This window comes from Peromyscus eremicus, chromosome 8a, assembly GCF_949786415.1.
Source record: "Peromyscus eremicus chromosome 8a, PerEre_H2_v1, whole genome shotgun sequence".
NCBI lineage: Eukaryota > Metazoa > Chordata > Mammalia > Rodentia > Cricetidae > Peromyscus > Peromyscus eremicus.
In genome coordinates this window covers 44052782-44078149 of record NC_081423.1, presented here as the reverse complement: position 1 = coordinate 44078149, position 25368 = coordinate 44052782, and the positions used below count along the sequence as shown (strand labels likewise).

The 25368-nt window shown below is 47.9% G+C and overlaps 1 pseudogene; it reads left to right on the top strand.

Moving 5' to 3' along the window:
- LOC131916985 (bifunctional phosphoribosylaminoimidazole carboxylase/phosphoribosylaminoimidazole succinocarboxamide synthetase-like) overlaps window positions 1–25368 on the top strand; it is a 53204-nt pseudogene that overhangs the window by 15316 nt on the left and 12520 nt on the right.

Sequence of the window (25368 nt, the reverse complement as noted above, 5' to 3'; positions counted from 1 at the left end):
CTTAATAGTGAGGCAACCCAACCCCCTCCCCCACCCACTCACTTTCACACGCTCATTCACTCTCACATACACCCTCACATGGAGAAAGAACCTCCAGGGTGGGGGTGGGGGCAGTGTGCCATGTGCTGGGGGCGGTTTCAGCCTTGCCAGCCACACTTTATAAATTTTGCATCATCTTGGCTATGAATAGCTCCTTCTGCAGCAAGGCAGACAGATCAAAGGGAGGAGAAGGGCCCGAGGAAAGCTGGGGGAGGGTCAAGATGCACACTGAATCCCTACAGAAGGTTTTGGAGCCTGAGGGAAGGCAGTGTGGCGAGATGGTGTTGGAGGAGGGGGAAGGTATCCCTTCCCACCCCACAAGGTGCGCTCCCAAAGCCAATAGGTAAAGCTTCACAGGAGTCTCCAGCAGGGACCTGGCGAACCCGTGTGTTTCCAAGATCATGCTACAGGGAGCCTGGAGTAGCACTTGAGCTGACCTGAGACCCAGACCTCCAGCCAAATGGAGGCTGTTTTAGAATGAGCACCATGAGCTCCTTGGCCAGCCAACCGTAATGCATGATGGGGCGCAGATGAGCCGATAGGAAGGTATAACAGGAAGTTGTGATCCAGTGAGGTACAGGCCAGGGTTTAGGAAAGCCCTGGCAAGGCTGATGATTTCATAGTCACTTTCATCGCATCTGTGGCTGGGGAGCCTGGGTTCAAATCCTAGCTCTGGCCTGTCCCAATTGTCTGACTTTTGGCAAAATGCATGACCTCTCTGTACCTCAGTTTCCCCAACATTAGCTTAGAAGAAAGTCACAAAAGCGCCCGAGCTGGGTGGTGGTCCAGTGAAGTTCCTGGCCCCTGCTGATGTCTCCCTGAGGCATCCGCACGCCAGTCCACTTTGCCACCCCACCTGAGAGGAACCGGCATAAAACACTAGAAACAAGCTGGTCCTGTACCAGGCCACATGAGCACGTCATCACATGTCACCAGTGCTGTGGCCTGCCAGGGAGAACTGAGGAAGCCACTGCCGAACAGCCCTCCCCACCCAAAGGGCACCCAGGTTTTTGGAGCTTATGGCCTGCCTCTGCCAGGTCACCACCTATACACCACTTCTCATTAGGGTCACTTTCTCATGTCACCAGATTAAGGTCTCAGACCACTCTCCACGCTCCATCTTCCTCACTGGACTGTCGTAAGCATAAACGTTCCCAGCAACCTTTACTGTGTCTAAGCACCTGCCCACACGAGGAGCTGCTCCACTTCATCTGCTCGCTAAACAGATCCTCTGAGGGAAAGGCCATTGCTATCCCTGCTCCTCCCGTGGGCTGAAGGAAAGTGGGCAAAGCTGGGCCTCACCATGCGCCTGGTACTTTCCATTAGAGCTCTTCCATGCAAGTGCTGAGAAGACGGGCAAGTCCCTTCTGCCCCCTGGACCTGAGTTTCCTAAGCAAGATCAGACCTGGAGTGCAGGGAGCAAGGCCTAGAGTCCAACCCCAGCCTTCTGCTTGCTGGCTGGAGAGATGAGTGCCTGGCCCAGCGTGCACTCATCTTCCTAGGGTGGCTAGTTCTACCTCCTAGACCTGGACCCTGAGAGCTGAGCCTAGCACTCAGTAAGTGCTTGGGAGGTAAGTTATTTCTGTCTGCTCCACCGTAATACACCTCCAGGGCAGGCTCCCCACAACCAGGCTCTGTAGTTGCCCTTGGTGCTCTGGGTCCCAAGTGAGGGCAGATGAGGAACCCAGCCCCTCCAAGGGACCAGTGATCACCCTCCTGCCACTCTTCCCTGGCCTCCTAGGGGCTCCACCTAGGAACTTCCTCCAAAATGAGACATGCCCTCCCTGAGGGGAAGAGGCTCACGAGACTAAGAAAACAGGCAAACAAGTCCAGGAAAGCTGGCCTTACAGAGTCACAAAGCCCCAGAAGGTTCTGAACACAGAAAACAGCTGCTCGGCAAACAGACTCCCTCGCCCACAGAGCTTGCTGCCTGGGTAGACTCTGGCCAGCCTGTCAAGCTGCCTGTGAGTCCTTAGGAGGGATTCGGGGGTACAGCTTTTGTGAGTCCTCACCCATGCTGGGGTGGGCTCTTCAGTGATGTGGCTGTCTTAGAGTCATCCCTGCTCCTGAAAGTGACCCCAGTAAACCCCTGCTTCACCAAGTGGGACTTGAGTGACATCGCTCTTCAGTCTGTGGTTGGTGCCCTGTGTGTGGTGAGTGCACATGTATTCACATCTTCCCAAGGGCAGGCCAGATAGGCCTGCTTCCCCAGACGTCTTCTCTTCTCCCTCTGGCCAGAGCAAAGGGACCTTCAGAGAAGCATGTTTCAAAGATGGGCTGGGAAAGATGGCTGCACTGTCACTCAAGGCCCATGTCCCAAGCTGGCCCTGGTGCTCGGGACGTTCATGGCCTGTTTGTCTTCAGAGTTCTGCGACAACCTCTTCCTAGCCCTGAACCTCACAAGCTGTGTGACTCTGGGTACACAGCTTAGCCTCACTGTTTCTGTTTCCCCAGCTCCAAGACAGCAGATGATAGCAGGGTCACAGACAGAGCAGCTGGCCTGGTGCAGCTGGCCTCATGTCCCAGCCCCCGAATCTGGTCGACTTGGTGGGTGTGTGCAGGTTTGCTGGTGTTAAGGCCCTTCCAAAGCTACACACTTTTTTACTTTTTTCTTTAAGACAGAGTCCCGTTACCTAGCCTAGGCTGCCCAGGCACTGTCACTTCTGCCTCAGCCTACAATGCTGGGACGTCATTTGTGTGCTACCACACTTGAATCTCAGGGTTGCACCTTGACTCGTTGTGTGAGCTTGACCAGGCCACCTCCTTTCTCTGCCTCCGCTTCCTTACCTTCAAGACCATCGCAATGCAGCTCTAACCCTGGAATCTCATCATGAAAACTAAAGGATATAAAGTTAGAAGAGCTCTCAACAGACAAGCGGGGTCCTATGGTTGGGGACACCACCATTACTTCCCACCCCTGGGCCTCCCTCAAGGGCAGGCCCCAGCCGCTCAGCTCAGGTGGAAACGTTCCTCTCCAGGCCTATTAAATACTTCTCTGTTGCTGTGACCAAGATAACTTATGGAAGGAAGAGCTCATTCCAGAGAGATAACGGTCCGGAATGGCAGAGCGGCATGGCGCCAAGTGGCAGGCGTGGCAGAATGAACAGGACTCTGAGAGATCACATCTTCGACCACAAACACAGAGTAGGAAGAGTGAACTGGAATCAGGCAATGCTAGGAACCCCCAAAGCCCATTCCCATTGGCATATCCCCTCCAGCAAGGCTGCACCTTCCGTAACTCCCCAAACAGCAGCACCACCAACCGGAAACCAAGCACTCAAATCCCTGAGCCTGGGGGGACATTTCTCATTCATGGTACCACATGAGCTGACAAGGAGCAGCTCAGGGAGGTGCCTCTCATCCCACTGCGACTGACACACAACAGGTACATCAGGAAGGCAAGCAAGGCTCAGAGACCACACCCAAGAGCTCAGCCATAGAGAAGACAGGAGAGGCTGGGCAGCAAGGTCCTGCTCCAGCACATAAGTCTGGGCTGAAGTTTCAGATGTGCTGTCTAGAGAACTTTTTCTTTCTGTGTGTTGAAGGTTTAGATCAGGTCCACCTCAGCCTTCAGTCCTTTGCACAACACCTGCCTCCCAAGCCTACATGCACACACGTCTAGGTGCCGGAACCTGAGGTCACAGTTCACCTGGGAACGTCTCACCCTCAGGAATCAAGACCAGCTGGCCTGGGACAGGTGCAAAAAGCCAAACATGGCTGGGTTCCAATCCCAAACCCACATCAGAAACACAATTGCACCCACTCTGTGACACGGCTGTTAGGAGCAGAGTTGACAGGCCACTCCGGGGAATGACAAGTGCTCACTGAGAGGGAGCGCCAGTCACCCCCAGCCACTGGCATTTACAAGGCCTGTTGGAATTTGCTCCCCATCCATATCCCACCTTATGAACCTTATTTCTGATGGAGAAAACCTTCCACTGACTTTGGGCACTTTGGATGGTCTGTGTCTGTCTGTCTGTCTCTTCAATCAAACCAGAGACTTCTCAGGAGCAGAAACTGTGGCTCTGTTTTTGTCTGTGATGCCAATGGGATGAGCAGAAGGCCTGGCGTGCCAGAAGAGCTCAGAACATGCATATCAGTGGGATGAATGATAGCATTCACCGCGGGTAAACTGCAATATGGCTGCAAAGGCAGTGTTTGCATTAAGTGAAGGCTCTGTCTTCCTAGATGCTGAGCGTGCAGCACAGCGGGTGTGTGTGTGTGTGTGTGTGTGTGTGTGTGTGTGTGTGTGTGTGAAGGTGAGGCTCTGCATGTTTTAAGACCAGGGTCTCAAGATGCCTGACATCTTCTACCCTAGCACAGGGACCTCTTCTGCCATCTCATGAGCTAGCCTATGCCAACCTGCTGCAGGTAAGTTTAAAGAATGTTAGTGATCATGTGATGTCTAATTGACACCACCATGTCCATTATAAGTTAGTAAGTCGACATTTTAATGGGGGAAAAACCCTAGGTTTCCTCTCCATCTGGAGTGTGAAGAAGCACACACCCCGGACTGGGAGTAAGCTACACAATCTCCAGCACTGGGTTACACCATCAGAAACACCAGGGAGGGGCTGGAGAGACGGCTCAGCAGTTGAGACCACTTGCTGCTCTTGCAGAGGACTAGGGTTTGGTTCCAGCACCAACAATCACCTATAACTACTGTTACAGGAGATCCTATGCTCTTCTGACCTCCACAGGCATCTGTACACATGTGGTGCACATGCATACACTCAGGGGCACACACACACACACACACACACACACACACACACATATGTATATATGTATGTATTAAACCACCACTAATGAAGACATTTTGCTGTAGAGATGCTCAGGCCAAAGCACCTTTAATTGCTCCTGTCACTCTGCAATAGCTGCTCATGGGTCAAACCAGCCCCTTGGCCCCAGAGAAAGGAAGGAAGAGGCACCAACTTCTCTCTCTTGGCCTTGCCAGTCCAGCTGCTCAGGAAGGCAGCTGTGTTCCTACTCCAAGGGTGGAAGGGGGTTGGCACAGCATCTGGCCCCCTAGTGCACCTGCAGTTCCAGTTGTCTGGATGGCCAGTGGCTGCTGTCATCGTACGACACACCTCTGCAGTAACTAAGCCTTCAGTCAGGGGACCCACCCTGATAACCCATGACAAGCTCACAGACAACCCTCCAAGCCTAGCCAAGGAATAGTCTTTCTATTCCTGCTCTTCGTTCTTCAGGCCCAGGCCGAATCAGTTCCCACGAGAGGCTTCCAGGGCCATACTCCTCAGGGCTAGAAGCCCAGGGCAAAACAGCTGGCTCCATCATCCCATGAGATAGTGTTGAGACACCCACTTTGCAGATGGAGAAACTGAGACACAAGACATAAAGTAACTGGTTAAACAGAACCTAGCTGGTAAGAGGCAAGAAGGCTGGAATGGTGTCGTGCTCCAAAGCCTGAGGTTTGCCCCACCCAGCAGGAGGGACACTGTGGTGCCAACTCACGGGACAACCTTAGCTGACATCCTTGCTCACATTACCACCCTTGAGCTTTGGTTTCTCATGCTGAGGTCCTAGCTCATGGCTGATTCCCTCACTGTGTCTGAGACAGAAGGACAGTCTCAGGCTCCCACTGACCCTCCTGAGTCATGGCCCAGAAACAGCCCTTCCACTTGGAGCACCAGAGGAAGCCTGTGGCTTTCGGGGTATGGAGTGATCCCACCTGAAATTTGCAGTCAATCTCCCTCTCTGGTGGTTAGAGTCACCCTCCCAAGGTGGGGCTGGTGACGCCAGGCTGGGAACTTGTAGCAGAGAAGGACATTTAGGGAGCTCTCCGGCAACTAACTCTTCAGCAGGGGACCCTGAGCATCAGGGTCCTCCTCACCAAGGCCCTCAGGAGCTGTAGCCTGGTCCAACAAGGTCCACCAGTGCCTACAGGCCCACTCTCTCACTTTCTACTGCAAGGAGGATGCACTAGGCCTCCAGCATCCTCCCCTGCTCTTCCCCAGGAGATCCTGTCCTGGGTATGAGAGCTTCCCTCCACTGCCATAGCCCTTGCTGCTCACACGTCCAGATTCACTCCGAGCGTCCAGCCTCCGGGCCGTGTTGTCCTCACACAGCCACATGCAGCTGCTCAAACTCACATTAAGCCACCCTCCCTAAGCAGAGTCACTGCCTCGGGTGCCTACGTTACGCTTCACTGCACAACAGCTATGGGGCTGGTAAATGCCACGGGGAGGAGACTAAGAACCTCTCCATCACCACAAAGAGTTATTTTCGACAGATCTGGAGACTAATCCAAGGCATTAGAGGATTGCACTCTCAGACGTGAGGGTAATCTGGCTGCAGTATTTCTTTCTTTTTTTTTTTTTAATTTTTTTTTTCAAGACAGGGTTTTGCTGTGTAGCTTTGCGCCTCTCCTGGAACTCACTCTGTAGCCCAGGCTGGCCTCGAACTCACAGAGATCCACCTGCCTCTGCCTCCCGAGTGCTGAGATTAAAGGTGTGCGCCACCACCTCCCGGCTGGGAGGAGGTCTTAAATACAGGCTTACAGCACAATGGGAGAACCCTGGAGGGCAGAAGTCCGTTATCAATGTTTTGCAATCTTGCATCTAAGTTGTTAACACCCATTATGTAGGATACACAGACAAGGAACTTCCCTTAAGCATTCAGGAGGTTGAAACCCAGGAGGGAATTAGCATAGGGAGGATATCAAGGTCGCGGTCAGCAAGCAAGGCAACAGTTACCCAAAACGGGGGCCAGGGCCCTACAGGTCCCCCTTTTACTAAAAAATGAGCTTCTGACTTAGGTTGCATGGGACGTCAGCAGGTCACCTTACCCATCATGGACACGCCTGCCCAGGCCACACAGGTGCTCTGTCTTAGGTTGGTGAGCATTTCTTACCCCATTGACTGGATGATTCTGCCAACCTGACTGGCTCAGAGAGTGTCCCTCCCCTCCGGTCCCCTCCATGTCCCCTCTCTAGAACTTGCCTACCTGGTCAGAGAGAACAATCATCCCCAACAGAAGAGGACCGTCCTTCCATCAAAGATACCTGAGTATCTGCACCCCCGCTAGAACCTCCATACTCGAGGAATCACATCCTCCATGGCCAGTGGCTAGTGTATGGCTACCTTCGGGCACACAGGGGAGCAGGTAAGGATGATCCTCCGAGCCAGAGAAATAAGAAAGGGAGACTGAAGTCTGTGGAAGGACATGATGGCTGGAACTGAGGTAGCCAATTTGTAACTATAAGGCAAAAAATGTCATTACACAGAAGATAGAAACAACCTAATTCTCCCTTGAGCTGTGTAACTTAAATCACAAAATCTAAAATCAGCCATCCTTCCTTCTTTTCTTTCTCTTGAGACAGTCTCACTATGTAGCTCTGGCTGGCTTAGAACTAACTCTCTATAAATTCAGGCGAGCCCCAGGGCAGACCCACACAGATGAAAGTGGGGTCCTAACTGGACACAGTGGAGCCAACAAGAACTATTGGTGGCACACACCTTTAATCTCAACACTCAGCTCAGGTTTTTTGCTTATCCAATGTTATTTCAAGTTTTCACGTAGTTCAGGACTATGCCCGTGGTGCTGACATTTACTCCAGTTGGGGACTCTTTACTTGGTTCCTACATGAAGGCTTTCCCTTCTGTCTTACAGTCTCTCCCATCTTTCTGCACTCTGCCTGCCAGGTTCTCGGCCAGGGGCCTCACCCCGGGTGCATGCAGGTGCTGCCTCCACGCGTCTCTTTATTCGAGATGCTCTTTGATTGCTGTCCTTTCTTGATTTCTAGCACATCTTTTCTGTTCTTCTCACTTGTGTCCATTATTCTCTTCTGTCTGGAATGGATTCCTGAGCTTTGGTTGGCTCCTTTTAAATGGTTTTTTGAGTATTGCAGCATGTGTTGTTACAACACCTTCTCTGTCCCTCCCTCCTTCTAGAAGGACTCAGGCTGGCTTCCAACTCCATCCTCCTGCCTCAACAACCCCCTCAAGCGCTGGGATTACAGGTGTGCACCCCCACACCCCACTATTTTCATTTTGCGTGGGGTTGAGCCAAGAGCGTGGCCGATCATCTTTATGGAAATGGGTTTTCTGGACTCTCAGGGAAGTTGGAATCACCGCGCTCCAGTTTTCTGTCATTTTGCCGTTTTTATCCCCATCTTCCCTTTCACGCATACCTCCTTCTCTCTCTCTTCTTCCTGCTTTCCCATCCATGTCTCCCGTCTTTTCCTTTCTAGTTTAGCTCTCCTTGGCTCCACTGTGTCCAGTTAGAATCTCACTTTCTGTCACTGTGTGGGCCTGCCCTGGGGGCTTTTGCTACAGTATCACTGAGTGCCTGAGGCCTGCACGGACCCAGCCCTCCCAGCCTTGAGTGGACTCTGATGACCACACATGCTGTTTCCCCTAATGTCAGCTGTGTATGCCACTAACCTGAAGCACTTTTTTAAAAAGATTTATTTATTTATTATATATACAGAAGAGGGTGCCAGATCTCATTGCAGATGGTTGTGAGCCACCATGTAGGTGCTGGGAATTGAACTCAGAACCTCTGGAAGAGCAGTCAGTTCTCCTAACCGCTGAGCCTTCTCTCCAGCCCTCCTGGGGCACCTCTGACCTGATGCCCCTCCTCTATTTCTTTCTTCCACTGCTCTGGGTATCTTGGGAAACATATCAGTATAAGAGGAGGGAGCCAGATCCTCGGTCCCAGACCCCCATCCTGCCGCAGGGGACTGTGGGGAGGCAGAATGAACTTCTCTAACATGAGCCATGAGGGTACTTGGTTAATGCAGCCTCTGCTAGTGTTGCTGACACAGAGTTGCTGGGGGTGTGGCTCAGTGGCGGAGAGCCTGCCTTCGGTGGCAAGGCTCTGGGGCACCACCCCAGCACTACGAAAGACAGCACAAAACAAACCAACAGTGGCAAGAGGGTGAGCAAAGCTGACTTTAAAAGAGCAATGCTGCCATCAAGATTCTCACAAGAGCAGCCTCGGCCTGGCTCTGGTGGTGATGGCCAGGACAATAACTCAGCATGGCTGAGGCCCATCCCACAGTGATGCTGTGTCCAGGGATTATCTAGAAGGCAACCAAGTTAGTCCTTGAGTTCCTCGCTGTAGTGCAGAGAGCTGAGTGAAAGTGCCTACAGCTAGCTCTCAGGTACATTCCGTGAGACTCGTAAGGAAGATGAGAATTTGAAAGGAATCAAAAAGGGACCGGGTAAGTCAGAAATCCACAAAGACGGGGGTGAGAAAGAGATTGTTCTTGTTGATGTTCTTGATAATGATTCCTGGAGACTCTGACCATAGGGAGATTGGAGTCAGAGGAAAGACAGTCTTACCGTGGCCTCAAAGAAGTAAGTCCCGGATGGAGAGATGGCTCAGAGGTTAAGAGCACTGGCTGCTCCTACAGAGGACCCAGGTTCAATTCCCAGCACCCAGAGGGCAGTTCACAACTATAGACACCCTTAAACAGACATACATGTAGGCAAAACACCTACATGTGGGCAAAACACCAATGTACATAAAATAAAAATAAATTATTTAAAAGAAGAAGGAGGAGGAGGAGAAGGAACAGAAGAAGGAGAAGAAGAAGAAGAAGAAGAAGAAGAAGAAGAAGAAGAAGAAGAAGAAGAAGAAGAAGAAGAAGAAGAAGAGGAAGAAAGTCCGGAAGGACTCCAGATGGTTAAGAAAAGCTCTGAGTAGCTTGCAGATCGAGTGCAGTTGCTTCTGAAGGCAGACTGTCAGTGCAGGGCTTTAGTGCTGGCGGGTTCAGCTTCTGACCTTGGTCACTGCGAGAAAATTAAGAAGGCTTGTGGAAACTCTGGGATTCCGTGTGAACTTCGAGTAACATCTCCCCATAAAGAACTGGATGAAAACAGAGGACTAAAGCAGAGTATGGAGGGGATGCCAAACCTTCTGTATCTGCCACAGTGGCAGGCAGACGCAATGGTTCGGACCTGGTGATGTCTGGTAACATTGCATATCCAGTTATTAGCTGCCCCCCCCATCACACCAGACGGGGGTGCTCAGGGTGTGTGGCCATCTCTTCAATGGCCCAGTGGTCTTGGCTGTACATTCCTACTTTCTCCAGAAGGATCGGTCCATATTTAGGTTAAAAAACTATTTGGTGTAGGCTGAACTTCAAGCGAGCATATTGAACATGTGGATATCTTTAAAGCAAGCTGACTTAAAAAGGAAAGAATCCCAGCACCCGGAAGGCAGAGCCAGGTGGATCTCTGTGAGTTCGAGGCCAGCCTGGTCTACAGAGTGAGATCCAGGACAGGCACCAAAACTATACAGACAAACCCTGTCTCGGGGAAAAAAAAAAGGAAGAATTGAAGCAAAATTATTTTACTTCAGAGAAAACAATTCAATTTACTAGTAAACAAATGGTCATCTAGATTTATGGGTTGACAAATTGTCAGTATTTGTGTTAATATTTTCTAGCTCCAAATAGCTATGGGTCCCTGTAACCTCAGCACTCCAGAGGCTAAGGCAGCAGGACTATGTGTATTGAGACCCTGTATTGAAAAAAAAAATCTTTGGAGTTAGCAAAATTGATATGACACTATTAAGTTATATCTCACCCACTGTATGGTCACTGTTGGGTAGTTATGTAACATTAGCAAAGAAATGTCATTTATGGAGCTGGAGTGATGTCTGTGTGGCTTAAGAACCAGTGTGGCTCTCTTGCAGAGGACCTGAGTTTGGTTCCCAGCATCCATGTGGAGTGACTCACAATCACCTGTAGCTTCTAATTAAATATTATTTCTATATGCTAATGATGACTTTTTATAGATCAGTAGTTACTGCTTGATCTTCTGTAGTTCAGGTTTTAAAAGTTAAAATATTTATATTGTTTATGCTAATAACAATATATTCTTCTCATTGCATGGTCTGTACATTCTAAGTTATTATCTAAAAAAACAGACGGAGGTGGAGGTGGGTAGAGAGAGCATTCCTGCAGCTTCTAGATTCCTCCCAGGGAGAGACAGTTCAGCAATTCAAGCACTTGGAACCTTAAACCCTGCAAACCCTCTCAGTGGGTGAAGCTGTCTCAGGCCAAAGGTTGGACTAAGGGCCTGGCGTCCTGCTTGCCCTCTCCACACAGACTGCCCTTGGCATTACTGAGACCACAGAGAGGCAGAAGCCAGGGGAGCGTAGGAGATGCATTTATCGCAGCAGGTTATCAGTTAGACGGAGAATAGCATAGAATAGTATGCAGGCACTGGAGGAGAGGCCTTGGGCTCTAAGGGAAGTGTAGCTACCTTGCCCAGGTTTATCAAAGCCTTTGATGACTTGAAATTTAAAATGGGACTAAATAGACCATCACACTTCCAGAAGACAAGAGAACAGATGGGGAAGGTAGGAAATCTTTCTCCCGGTGGGGCCAAGATGCAAAAACAAAACAAGAAAGGAGTCATTCCACGGTGAGGCTCTGAAAGACCCAGGGCAGGTGGCCTCCTCCCCAAACAGTGACAATAGGCCTCAGGGGAGACTCCCTGGGTGGCCAGACTGCCTGGAGGGGGGTCCCAAAATGGCTCAGGATTTGGAATGTCTGGACAGTTTCTGATGGGAATGATTCTCCCCCTCTGGTCCCTGGGCTATGTGGAAAGGATAGAGAAACTGTTTTCCTTTGAGTTTTTTGTTTGTTTCAGAGATCAGGTTTCTCTCTGTGGCTTTGGCTGTCCTAGAACTCTGTAGACCAGTCTGGCCTCGAACTCATAGAGATCCCCCTGCCTCTGCCTCCTGAGTGCTGGGACTAAAGGCTTGGGCCCACCTCTGACTTGAGAACCTGTTTGCTTAGCCCAGAAGGCTGTGGGCAGGGGAGCCTTAAGAACTGACTGACAATGCATATCACCCAGGGAGCCCGGGTGTGTGCCGGGCTAGTGCTAAAGGCTGGCAGGGACAGGTTTTAAGAGTGAGAGCTAGGTCCTATGTGTGAGCTAAACAAGTGATTTGAGGGAATGAGACAGGGAAGAGCCTGCATTAGCTGGTCATCTTTCTCACCCGCCACCTCCCAGCCTCCTTGCTGTTGAGGTGGGGTCATGTGACTCAATTCATAGTGAACACTTCAGGATGGGGGAGTTGAGGGACCAGACTGCTGCCTCCATTTGTCTCCTTGTTGATGGCCACTGTGGAAAGTCTTTGCTGAGTCACAGGAGGGAAGGCGGTGTCACCAGGTGGAAGAGGCCTCTGATAGTCAGTTACATCAGGATAAGACTGGAGAGCAAAACTTAATTTAGTTCAGTCGTCAAAACTGTGGGCTTCGCTATCACCTGACTTTAAATTTTAAAAAAAAACTTATTCTGAATATCATAATTGGATAAATGGAACAATATTAAAAAACAAACTGTTTTAAAATTTAGCTTAGTTGTGGTTTTTTGGGGTGGGGGGCGGTGGTGGGAATTAAGCCCACGGACTCTTGCCCATGAGTCGAGTGCTCTACCTGCTCCTGTTGTACCCATTTCTCTAAACCCCCAGAGACCACCAAGGAGCCGGTTTCTGATGTAAGCACACAAGGGTCCTTTTATTCAGGTTTAACCCGGGCCACCGCATGGCAGATGGAAGGAAATGTGGCGGCAGCCATGAGCCCAGGTATAGAGGGTTTTTACAGGGAAAAACCACAAGCCAGGAATTGGCAACTTGGGATTGGGTAGAAGGGGCAAGGTGATCTTTTGAAACTACTGGTCTAGACTTTGGGTGTGGAAACCACTGGGTTAGACTTTTGGTGGGGAACCACAACCCACTGAACAGGATTATCTGGACTGCTCATCAGGATTATCTAGATATCTTCAAGGGCCTAAACTGTAGACAGGATATCCTGTAAAGTCAAGTCTAGGCCTTCACACTCCCCTTATTGGGAAGACTAGGCAGTTCGAAGCAACACTTGCAAGGCAGCCTTGGGGCCGTCACCACATCACGATACAGAGCACTTCCTTCACCCCAGAGGCTCCTTCTGCCTATTTGCAGATGATCCCTAACCCTGGCAAACTCTTTCCTGTCACTCTGGTCTGCCTTTTTCAAAATGGCATGTGTGGTAGATTCCATAATGGGAACGCTCTTCCGTGAAGAGTCTCAACACTTTGGAGACAGATCTGGAAGCTCCCCACTTTTCAGTGCTGAGTCCTATTCCACAGCATGGCATACCACAGTGTGATCCTCACTCACTCAGCTGCTGATACCTAGGCTGTTCCCTTTGGTTTACCGTAAATAAAGCTCCGTGAACCCTTGGTCTCAGCTTCATGCAGCCACACACTTGTGTTTCTGTGGGACTAGGGGCTGAGATTAAGTTTTCTAGTTGTGCGATCTATGTGTGTTTACCTTGAAAAGAGAGCATCAGAATGCCCTTCAAAGCAACCACATCATTCTGCACTCCAGATAGCAAACTACCTGAGTATTATCTGCCTTTTTCACGGAACTAAACTCTAACCCGTTCCCCGCGCACACAGACAGGTCTCTGGAGAGCATTTCGGGGACTTTGATGTTTAGAGCTGTCCCCTGCTGCTTAACATTTGGGTCACTTCCATTTTTTTCTGATTACAGATGGGACTGAGAAAGATGTCCTGTATATGAATTTTAGTGCACATCTCTGGTTGTTTCCTCAAAGTGGGATTCCTTGGTGAAAGAATGATTTGTTTGTTTGCACACCTCCTCAAGTGTGCCCGAGTACATGAGAATGGTGACGGGGAGGTGTCCATCATCTGATTTGTAGAACATGCATGTTCTCTCGCTTGCTTCTAGTCTGTGTGTCACATTCCCTGCTCTGCTTCAGGTACATTTTATCCACAAGCATATTAAGCTGTTTTACCATCCGACATGTCAACCTGTGCACTGTGACTTCTGTCTTTGATGTTATGCTTCTCTACCCAGAGGCTATGAAAACAGTTCGTTGGGTTTTTTTTTTTTTCAAGGTGTCAGCTTTCATATTTAGCACTTTACATATTTATATGTAACTGTAAAATACATGAGACACAGCAAAGAGAATATGGCATGTACACAAGTTTAACAGATAATAGCAAGAAAAAAGAAAGGAAGGAAAACATTCCCAAAATATTCATGGAGGAAAGAAAGGAGCCACAGGGGACATGGGAGTCGCATTGTTCTCTGCCTGAAGAATGTGGAAGAGAGAGGAACTGAGGCACCTGATCTTCGAAGGGGGACCTTTTGAGGGTAGGGTGGGGAGGAATTTGAGGGTGAACTTAGGGCTTCAATGGGACAACTGTGACACTATTATTTTATCGAGGGGTGGACCCTGTGGGGTTCATCGTGGAGGCTGGTTTAAACCAGATATTCACTTCATACACTCTTAGGATTGGCATGTTGTGTGTGGCACTAAAGTTTGAATGATGATAAAATATCCATGAAGTCGACCTGTCATCTTAACTGTTTCAAGTGTGTGGTTCTGTGGTGTTGGATAGATTCACAATGCTGTGTAGCCATCCCTACCTTCATCTCTAGAACTCTCTGCTCTAGACTTATTAAACACATCTCCAATGGTTCCTCCAGCCCCAGTTCCACCCTTCTTTCTGTCTCCACAAGTTTGATACCTCTATCGGTCTCTATGAGTGGAATCGGGTTGTTTATGTTTTCACGGTGAGCCTCTGTCAGAATTTCCATTCTTTTAAAGGCTAAGTAACATCTCATTGGCTGTACAAATCGTATTTTATCTTTCTATTGGTCAATAATAAATCCATTATAATTTTAGAGAAACTATAAAAATTAGCTTCTTGCTTCCCCATATGACTCTTTAGTTTGCCAGGAAGGTATATGGCATGTGGTGTGTGGCAGGGGTTAGCAGTCTACTTTGAATTTCTCCACTTCTGAGAGTTGTGAGACCTTTAATCCACTGTAGAAGGGTTTTTTTTTCTTTCTTTTTTCTTTAAACCTATATTGGGGGTGCTGGAGAGATGGTTCAGCAGTTAAGAACACTGACTGCTCTTCCAGAAGACTTAGGTTCACTTCCTAGCACCCACATGGCAGCTAATAACTGTCTGTAACTCAAAGATCTGCCACCCTCACACAGACATACATGCAGGCAAAACACCAATGAACATAAAATAAAAATAAATAAATGTTTTGTTTTGTTTTTTTAAAAAAAACAAACCTATATTGGGTAGGGCATGGCTAGGGTGCTAAAATAATATGTGCATTATTTCCAAATATTAATTGAGTAACGGCTACTTGCCTGGAACATCTCTAGGACTTAGGTGCAGCTCTACAAAGTAGAGATAGGGACCCTTCTTATTCTTCCAGGGACTGGTGCCAGGGCCAGGGAGACAGGGAAAACTGTGTGCCAAAGGAGGGAATTACCACTCCAGCCGTCTGGGGTGTGCTTTTTTTCTGAGACCTAATGAGCATAGAACCTGGGCAGGAAGAGTGGGAGCACTAAGTGGGCACACTGAGAGGGAACAGGCACCACTATGATTTGGATGGTATTTATCCCCACCCACCCACTAGGCTTTATCTATTAGAGGCGTGGTCCTCAGTGTGGTTGTGTTAGGAGACTGGACCTTGAAACGATAGGCTGTTGGTTGTTGAGGGAGCTGTGAAGCTGTGTAGATCTCGTGAGACCTGCGTAGCTTTGTGAGAGGGTGGGAATAAAGGGTCAGACTGACCCTTCCCACTCTGGCTTCTAGTCATCTGCCATATGACAGCTGAGGGGCCTTGCACCAGGCTCAAGCGGATATTGATGCCAGGCTCTTGAACTTCCAAAGCTGTTAACTAAATAACCTTTCCTGTATATATCACCAACATGTTGTGCTGTAGCAATGGAAAGTAGATACTTACATTTGTCTTAGTTAGGGTTTCTATTGCTGTGAAGAGACACCATGACCATGGCAACTCTTATAAAGGAAAACATTTAATTGGGGCTGGCTTACAGTTTCAGAGGTTTAGTCTATTATCATCATTGGGATATGGCAGTGTATAGGCAGACAGGGTTCTGGAGAAAGAGTTGAGAATTCTACATCTTTGATCATCAGGCAACAGGAAGTGAACTGAAACACTGGGTATGGCTTGAGCATGTATGAGACCTCAAAGCCTGCCTCCACAGTGACACACTTCCAACATCACGGCCACACCTACTCCAACAAAACCACACCTCCTAATAATGCCACTCCCTATGAGCTTATAGGGGCCAATTACATTCAAACTACCACAAATTACTCTAGGATTGTCAGCTGTTTCATAGTTTATTAGTCAAAAAATGTTCAGCTTCAGGTAACATAATCTCTCAATTACAATGCTATGATCATAAAGACATTTAATCACCTCCTATCAAAAAAAAAGTTTCAGCCAGCACTCAGGAGACAGAGGTAGGCAGATCTCTGTAAAATTAGGTCATCCTGACCTACATATAGAGTTCAAAGCTATCCAAAGCTGTACAGGGAGACCCTATGTACTAGATAGTTTTATGTCAACTTGATACAAGCTAAAGTCATTTGCAAGGAGGGAAACTCAATTAAGATGCCTATAGCTGGGTGGTGGTGGTGCACACCTTTAATCTCAACCCTTGGTAGGCAGAAGTAGGTGGATCTCTGTGAGTTCGAGGCCAGCCTGGTCTACAAATTGAGTTCCAGGACATCTAGGACTGTTACACAGAGAAACCCTCTCTTGAAAAACCAAAAAAGAAAATGCCTCCATAAGATCAGGCTGCAGGCAAGCCTATAAGACATTTTCTTAATTAGTTATTGATGTGGAAGGTCCCAGCCCATTGTAACCATCCTGGGCTGGTGGTCCTGGGATCTATAAGAAAGCAGGCTGAGAAAGGCATGAGCAAGCCAGTAAGCAGTATTCCTTCATGGCTTCTGCATCAATTCCTGCCTCCAGGTTCCTGCTCTGCTTGAGGTACTGCCCTGACTGTTTTTTCAAGACAGGGTTTCTCTGTGTAGCTTTGGAGCCTGTCCTGGAACTCACTTTGTAGACCAGACTGGCCTCGAACTCACAGAGATCTGCCTGGCTCTGCCTCCCGAGTGCTGGGATTAAAGGCATGTGCCACCACTGCCTGGTTCTGCCCTAACTTCTTAATGATGAACTGTGATGCAGAAGCATAAGCTGAACAAACCATTTCCTCCCCAAGTCACTTTGGTCACAGTGTTTCATCACATCAAATCCAACATTAACTAAGACACTCTGTCCGAAAGAAAGAAAGAAAGAAAGAAAGAAAGAAAGAAAGAAAGAAAGAAAGAAAGAAAGAAAGAAAGGAAGGAAAGAAAGAAAGAAAAAAAGAAAGAAAGAAAGAAAGAAAGAAAGAAAGAAAAAGAAGGGAGGGATGGAGGGAGAGAAGAAACAAACAAAGAAGGAAACAGAGAAAAAGAAAAGGGAAAACTGACGCAGACCATCCCATAGAAGGACGATAGCCAAGGAGACATTCAGTGATGCCACTGAGTCAGGAAAAGACCACATCATGAAGCAGGAAGAGCAGCCCATCAGGCTCACCCCCACCCCACAGGAGAAATCCAGGTAGGGGGGCATCATCTTCCGTAAAGGGACCAAGTGGGAGGCAGGGAGGCTAGCAGGGAGGCTAGCATCCAGCCAAAACGCCACGTGGAAAGGCTGTGTGCAGAGCCTCATGGGAACTCCAGGCCCCTCATCCCTTGAGCACTTCAGTGGACATCTGAGAAAGTGAGAACACTGGGTAGTTTTTATTGTAAACTCATTGCTTCGTTTTCTAGATTTGATTTCAAAATAATGTAATTACAATATGTTGCTTGTCTTTACTCTTTGGGCTCTTTGGCTCTTTGTGGGGCTCACCACCCAGCTTCCAAATAAATCACACATGGAGGCTTATTCTTAATTATAAATACCGGCCTTAGCTTGGCTTGTTTCTTGCCAGCTTCTCTTAACTTTAAATTATCCTGTCTACCTTTTGCCTCTGGGCTTTTTCCTTTTCTTACTTCTGTAATATTACTTTCACTCTTACTCTGCAAGACCCCTAAGCAAGACCACCACAGAGCCGATATCCGATGCAAAACACAAAGGGGTTTACTGATAACAAGCAAGCTCAGGCTTGGTCCATGTCCAACAGCGGGTGGAGGAGGATGGTCCTGAGCTCTCAGGGTGAGGGGTTTTTAAAGGGAAAAACTGCAAACAGGGTGATACAAGCCTTGGTGTCATGTGATTGGGTGAGAGTGTGTAACCTTTGAATTTAGTGGTTGGGGGTTACAATTACCATTTTGGGGCAGGCCAGGACAAGTCCCAGGCTTTGTCCTTGAGCTGCCATGGAGGCTGGCTGGCCTTGCACGTACTGACAGTGGGGGCTGACTCAGTGGCCCAGGCTCTGTCCTTGAGCTGCCATGGAGGCTGGCTGGCCTTGCATGTTCATATTGACCCACGCACATAGCTCTAAGTTGGTGAGAAGTCCCAGACAGTAAACAACTGACTGAACCTTGAACAGTCAGAGTACGTGCAGAAAGGGAGCTACTGCAAGGACTATGTCTTTTGTTCACGGCCCTCCCAGGAACTGCTTGCTCAAGTCTCAGGAAACTGAAATTAAGGCCTGATCTCTGAGAGAAGACTGAGCAGCCTGTTATGGCATCTATTTGGTCCTTTCAACTCCATGGCTGGCTGTGTAGCTGGGTGGCTGGCTCCTGATATCCTCCTCCTTTGCTCTTGCTCTTTCTTCTTTTCCTCCTAGATTTCTCCTCCTATTTATTCTCTCTGCCTGCCAGCCCCACCTCCTGACTTGTTATTGGCTGTTTAGCTCTTTATTAGACCATCAGGTATTTGAGACAGGCACAGTAACACAGCTTCACAGAGTTAAACAAATGCAACATAAACAAAAGTAACACACCTTGCCGGGTGGTGGTGGTGGTGGTGGTGGTGGTGGTGGTGGTGGTGGTGGCGGCGGAGGCGGCGGCGGCGCACGCCTTTAATCCCAGCACTCGGGAGGCAGAGGCAGGTGGATCTTTGTGAGTTCGAGGCCAGCCTGGTCTACAGAGCAAGATCCAGGAAAAGGCGCAAAGCTACGCAGAGAGACCCTGTCTCAAAAAACCAAAAAAAAAAAAAAATAATAATAATAATAATAATAATATTCTACAATAATACGTATTTATTTTTTTAGCTCTGAGTAATTTATTTTTTTCTTTTAATTGTATAATTTACAGTACATCAGGATCGCAGCCTCCCCACCCTCCACTCTCCCAGCTCCGAATACACACCTCCCTTCTTCCCCAGGTCCACTGCTCCTGCTTCCCTTCAGAAAAGAGCAGGCCTCCACAACACATATTTATAAAATGTAAATGCTGAAAACCAAAAAACAAATGGGCCTGTGCACCCCAGTTTTGCCAGCACAAAGAACCATTCGAAGGGACTTCTGTGAGCCCTAGCATGACCATACATCTCTGCTGTCATACACCCTAACATTGAAAAGACATCCAGATGTTCAGCAAGATGGCTCAGTGAGTAAAGGTGCTTGCTGCCAAGACCTGAGTCCAGTCCACAGGACCCACACGGAAGGAGAAAACAACCCACATAAGTGGTCCTCTGAGCTCCACCCACGTGTGCCCAGTCACTGCCCCTCCATAATTAACTAACTGAATTAGTTAATAAAAAGAAACGGAAAAAAATCATCTACAGGTTCTCCATCACATCTCCCTGTTGTTATTCATGTGCCTTGGGCTCAAGAAGACAGTTTTCTGATTGTTGTCCCAGTGTCAGGAAGATCCCAGGGGTTAAATAAAAACCCAGTGGTGCTGAATGTGGATCCAAAGGTGAACTAATGGCCTACAATCCATGACCAATGCAGTAGCTTTCTGTACTGCTAGTGCCCAGACTGTGGTTTCCAAGCACAAATTCCCACTGTCAAGACCCTGGGCTCCACGGACAGACAGCCGAGTCCAGCCAATAGGAAGGATTCTAGATGAACCTGCTTCAGCCCTTTTCCAAACCGGATAGCAAGCATGCTCTGAAAGAACACCAGAGGCAAGGCCAAGGGCTCGAGGACTGCTTAGAAAAATAGGATAATTTCGGCTGCAATAACAGTAATTATTTCAGCCAATTAAAACACACAACTATCTTTGAATTCATGAGTTCAGTTATTTCTTAACTTTTTGGGGCCACTGGGAGAGTGGTTTTATTTAAAGAACTGTGGGGTGAGCCAGGAAAACATGGATTCTGCCTTTCCTTTACCAGTCACACAATTAGGTAGCCAAGGAGTGCAAATTTGACTGAGGGGCGGCTGCTCCCTATAGAACTATTTCAACCACAAATACAAAGGGAATAATAGGGTCTGAACCAACATTGTGCATCTACTAATTGCTTTGAGATTTATTTGCAAGCCGCTAATGAATTAATGAAGCCAAGTTATGACCATCAGAACATGAAGAGTTCTAGGGAGAAAAAAAAGTCCAAAGTTCCTCACACCCACACAAAGTCTGCGGCCTTTAAACAAAACCAGCCTGTGCCCCGACGTCCTGGCACCTCTGCCCAACAGAGTCCTAGTAACCGGGAACAACAAAGATGTCCCTCTCCAGATTTGGTTAAAACGCTTGCTCCCTGGGACCCAGGGCTCTGGTCCCCTAGAATTGCTGTGAGTTTTGGCCAGTGTGCAGCCTGAAGACACACCTCCATTGGTCCAGGTCCTCAGCACCACTGCTCCTGCCGTAAGGTGCCATCTCCAGTAATGCTCACCATGGCAGGCGCTGGGGACATGTACCACATTCCTGACACTGCCATCGCTCCACAAGAGTGAGGCTCATTCCCGAGGGGCCCCCAGACATATCCACCATGCTCCAGGACTTGACACTACAGTTCTCCCTACTAGAAGCTCCATCTAAAGTGGAGCTTGTAGAGAGACACAACTCTAGGCTCGGGAAAGTCCCTGGCAGCTCTAGATCAGACAGAGATTAACGTCCAGAATTTACAAAGTACTCCAAAAATCAAATAACCCCGACCACCCAGCCAATAAATGGGCAAACTCTCCATTTACAGTTCTCACAAGAATAAATGCAACTGGCTAAAAAGCACGTAAAAAGGGCCAACATCCTCAGCCATCAGACAAATGCCAAACCACAATGAGATTCCCAGACAAAATGGCTCTTATCAAGAAATAGCCAGGAAGTGGTGGCGCATGCCTTTAATCTCAGCACTCGGGAGGCAGAGCCAGGCGGATCTCTATGAGTTCAAGGCCAGCCTGGTCTACAGAGCAAGAGATCCAGGACAGGCACCAAAACTACACAGAGAAACCCTGTCTCGAAACAAACAAACAAAAAAAGAAACAAACAGCTGGGCGTTGGTGGCACACGACTTTAATCCCAGCACTCAGGAGGCAGAAGCAGGAAGATCTCTAGGAGTTCAGGGCCAGCCTGGTTCCAGGACAGCCAAGACTGTTACACAGAGAGACTCCATCTCCAAAAACAACACACACACACACACACAAAAGAAACAAACAAGTAAATAAAAAGTGCTGGTCAGGGTGTGGTTAAAGAGGAGTTCTTGCGTACTGCTTGTGGGAGTGTAGACTGGTAGGTGCTGACACTGTGGAAATCAGTGTAGACGTTCTTTTGAAACACTGGCAATAGAACCCCCTAGGCCCCAGCTGTGGCAATCCTGGGTGGACACTAGAAAGAATCGAAGTCAGCATGCTACAGACACTTGTAACACTATTCCAGACAGACAGCCTGCATGCTCACCAGCACATGCATGGATAATGTGAAAATGTGGTCCATATACATGTAGAAATATGGGAGTTCTTTAGTGGTAAAGAAAAATGAAATCATGATATTCGTAGGACAATAAAGGGCTCTGGGGGCCATTATGTAACATGAAATAAACTGAATGCATAAGGACAAATACTGTATGTTTTTGTCAAAATGGAAGGCAGATTTAAATATATGTGACGTGGGAGCAGAATGGGGATGGAACCAGGGGGAGTGGGGAGGGGGAGGGGGTAGAAACTATGTGTATGAAAGTATCACAAAGAAGCCTAGTTTTCAACTCCAGCTATCAAGATTAAGTTCCTAGAAAGGAAGAGATTCAGATGAGGCTTTCCCAGGACTGCAGGGCACACACACTGCTCCCATACTCCTGGTGCCATCACCCCCACTTCCGGGCGTCCCTACTAGCAGTAGTGCTTGCTTCTGCAGGGCCTGAGGATATGTTCCCCATTGCCAGAGTGACCCAGCCATGCCCAGTGATAGGTGCTTGCTCCACCAAGTCCTAAGGTCACACAGCCCTGGCAGCCCCATGCCCTGCCCAGTCACACTGCCCCCTCCACAGACACTTGCAATCTAAGTCAACAAGATACTCACGAACACTGCTGATGTCAACTACAGCTAAGGAATTTGTGCAGAAACCAGACCTTCATGCCCCTCTCCAAACCAAAGTGCAACGTCAGACATCAACCTGTGAGTCAGTGCAGAGCTACTCTGCAAACCCAGACGAGGTGACTGCGACACAAGATGCACAGACAAGCTGGGGGACAGAGTCAAGAAAGCAACAGGCAAGGCACAGAGAGACTCCCAGAAACAGAGGAAAGGAAACCCATGACATTTCTAAAAGCGAGTTCGAAATAATGACCCAGGGAGATTTGGGGGAAATTCAAGAGAGAACAGATGGAGAATTCAAGAAACCTAAGAAAGCAAATGACCTGAAAAAAAAAAAAAAACTGAAGAGCAGGCAGGACAGACATTGTAAGAGCCAAACAGAAATCTAGAACTGAAGGATTCAATCAATGAAATAAAAAATACAATGGAGAATCTCAACAAGAGGGTAGACCAAGTAGAAAAAAAAAAATTTCTGAACCTGAAGAGAGGTCTTTTGAAATAACTCAAACCAAAAAAAAAAAGTAATAAAGAATAAAAAGAACGAAAAAAGCCTATGAGACTTGTGGAACACCATTAAGCAAACAAATATTCACTTTATGGGTGTTACATGAGAAGAAGAAAACATGGGGACACTATTCCGAGAGCTCATAGCTAAATGCTTTCCCAACCTTTGGAAAGGTGTAAACAGCCAAGACCAGCAGGTTCCAAGGATTCCAAAGAGAACTTATCCCAAACCAGCTCCTCTGCATAGTACAGTACAGTCCAAATGTCAAAAGTCCAAGACTAATAAGAGAATCCAAAGCAAGAGGAGGTGCTGTCAGCCTGTAATAATGGCACCCAGGAGGCAGAGGCAGGGGATTGCTTCAAGTCTAAGGCCAGCCTGGTCCAGACCAGCCACAGTGTGGTAGTTTCCTTTCTATTCCTGTGACGAGCATCATGAGCAAACGTAACCCGGAGAAGAAAGGGTTCATTTGACTTCCACTTACACAGCACAGTCCACCATTCAGGGAACCCAGATCAGGAGCCTGGAGGCAGGAGCTGATGCAGAGGCCATAGAGGAGTTCTTGTGTCTCATGGTTTCTCAGCCTGCTTTCTCATACATTCAGGACCACCAGCTCAGGGATGACACCACCAACAGTGAACTGGGCCCTCCCACACCAATCATCAGTCAAAAAAATGTATCATAGCCAGGCTGGTGGTACACGCCTTTAATCCTAGCATTTATGAGGCTGAGGCAGATGGATCTATGAGGGTTCAAGGCCAGCCTTGTCTTCAGAGTGAGTTCCAGGACAGCCAGGAACAACACAGAGAAACCCTGTCTTGAAAAACCAGAAGGAGGAGGAGGAGGAGAAGGAAGAGGAGGAGGAAGAGGGAAGGAAGAGAGAGAGAGAGAGAGAGAGAGAGAGAGAGAGAGAGAGAGAGAGAGAGAGAGAGAAGGAGGAGGAGGAGGAGGAGGAGGAGGAGGAGGAGGAGGAGGAAGAAGAAGAAGAAGAAGAAGAAGAAGAAGAAGAAGAAGAAGAAGAAGAAGAAGAAGAAGAACGAATGTACCACAGGCTTGTACACATGTCAGTTTGGTCACACTTGCAAATGTATGCACGTGCAAGCACACAGATACAGAAGTTGCAAGTCACAGTCAAGGAATCCCTTTATACCAACAGCAGATTTCCCAGTAGAAACTACAGACCAAGAGGGAATGGGATAACAAGTTCAAAATCACATAAGAAAAAGCTGTCTACAGCATATTCTATAACCTGCACAGCTGCTCTTCAGAAACGAAGGGGAGGGAAAGATTTTCTTAGGCAAGTAAAGATGAAGGAGTTCATTACCACTACACTGGCACACACACACACACACACACACACACACACACACACACACACACAGAAAAAGAAAAAAAAATACTTAAGGGAGTCCTGGAGTCCAATGACAGTAATGCCCAAAACAGTCAAGGCAAAATAATAAAACTCACTGGGACAACAGATACACATGAAGAAGAAAACCAAGTAGACTTGACCATCAGAAGACCAATAGAACACAAAACACATAAAAGATGAGGGATCTGGGACCACTGAGATGGCTCAGTGGGTAAAGGCTGCTACCAGGATAAAGGCACTTGCCGCTAAGCCTGATGACCTGAGTTTGATCCCCAAGACCAAAGTGGTGGGGAGACTCAACTCCTCTGTCCTCTGCAAGTGCATGCATGGTGGCATGCACGTGCGCGCGCGCCTTTTTAAAAAGAAAGAAAGAAGCCAGGTGTCTGGCAGTGGTGGCGCACGCCTTTAATCCCAGCACTTGAGAGACAGAGGCAGTCATATCTCTGAGTTCAAGACCAACCTGGTCTACAGAGTGAGTTACAGGACAGCCAGGGTTATACAGAGAGAGACTCTGTTTAAAAAAAAAAAAGAAAGAAAGAAAGAAAGAAAGAAAGAAAGAAAGAAAGAAAGAAAGAAAGAAAGGAACCAAAAAAAAAAAAAGAAAAACCAAAAGATAAGGAATCTGTTATCATCTAGTCTAGTCTCTCACATGTGATTTGCTTTTAGAAAGCTCTTTGTTTGAGACTTTGAGCTTTGTGACTAAGAAGACGGTTTTTGGTGGGGTTGGAGGGTGGGGGCTGGAGATTTAAGCCAGGGCCTTGTACACACCAAGCACTTGAGCTCCAGCTCCAGCCTGAAGAGGACCCTTCTGGTCACTCCTCTTAGGGGTCTGTGAGTTTCCTGTGCCTGGATGTCTGTATCTTTCCCAAGACTAGGGAAGATTTTTGGGTATAATCTCCTTACGTTTTCTATTGCTATTCTAACAAACAGAAAATACTAAAAAAAAAAAAAAAGAAAGAAAGAAAGAAAATGACGGGAATAGATTCATACTTAACAATAACAACATTGAATATAAGTAGCTTAACTCGGGCTGGAGAGATGGCTTAGAGGTTAAAAGCACTGACTGCTCTTCCAGAGGTCCTGAGTTCAGTTCCCAGCACCCACATGGTGGCTCACAACCATCTATAATGAGATCTGGCACCCCATTCTGTATACATAATAAATAAATAAATAAATCTTTTTAAAAAACAAAAAAATTTAAAAATTATTAAAATAAATAA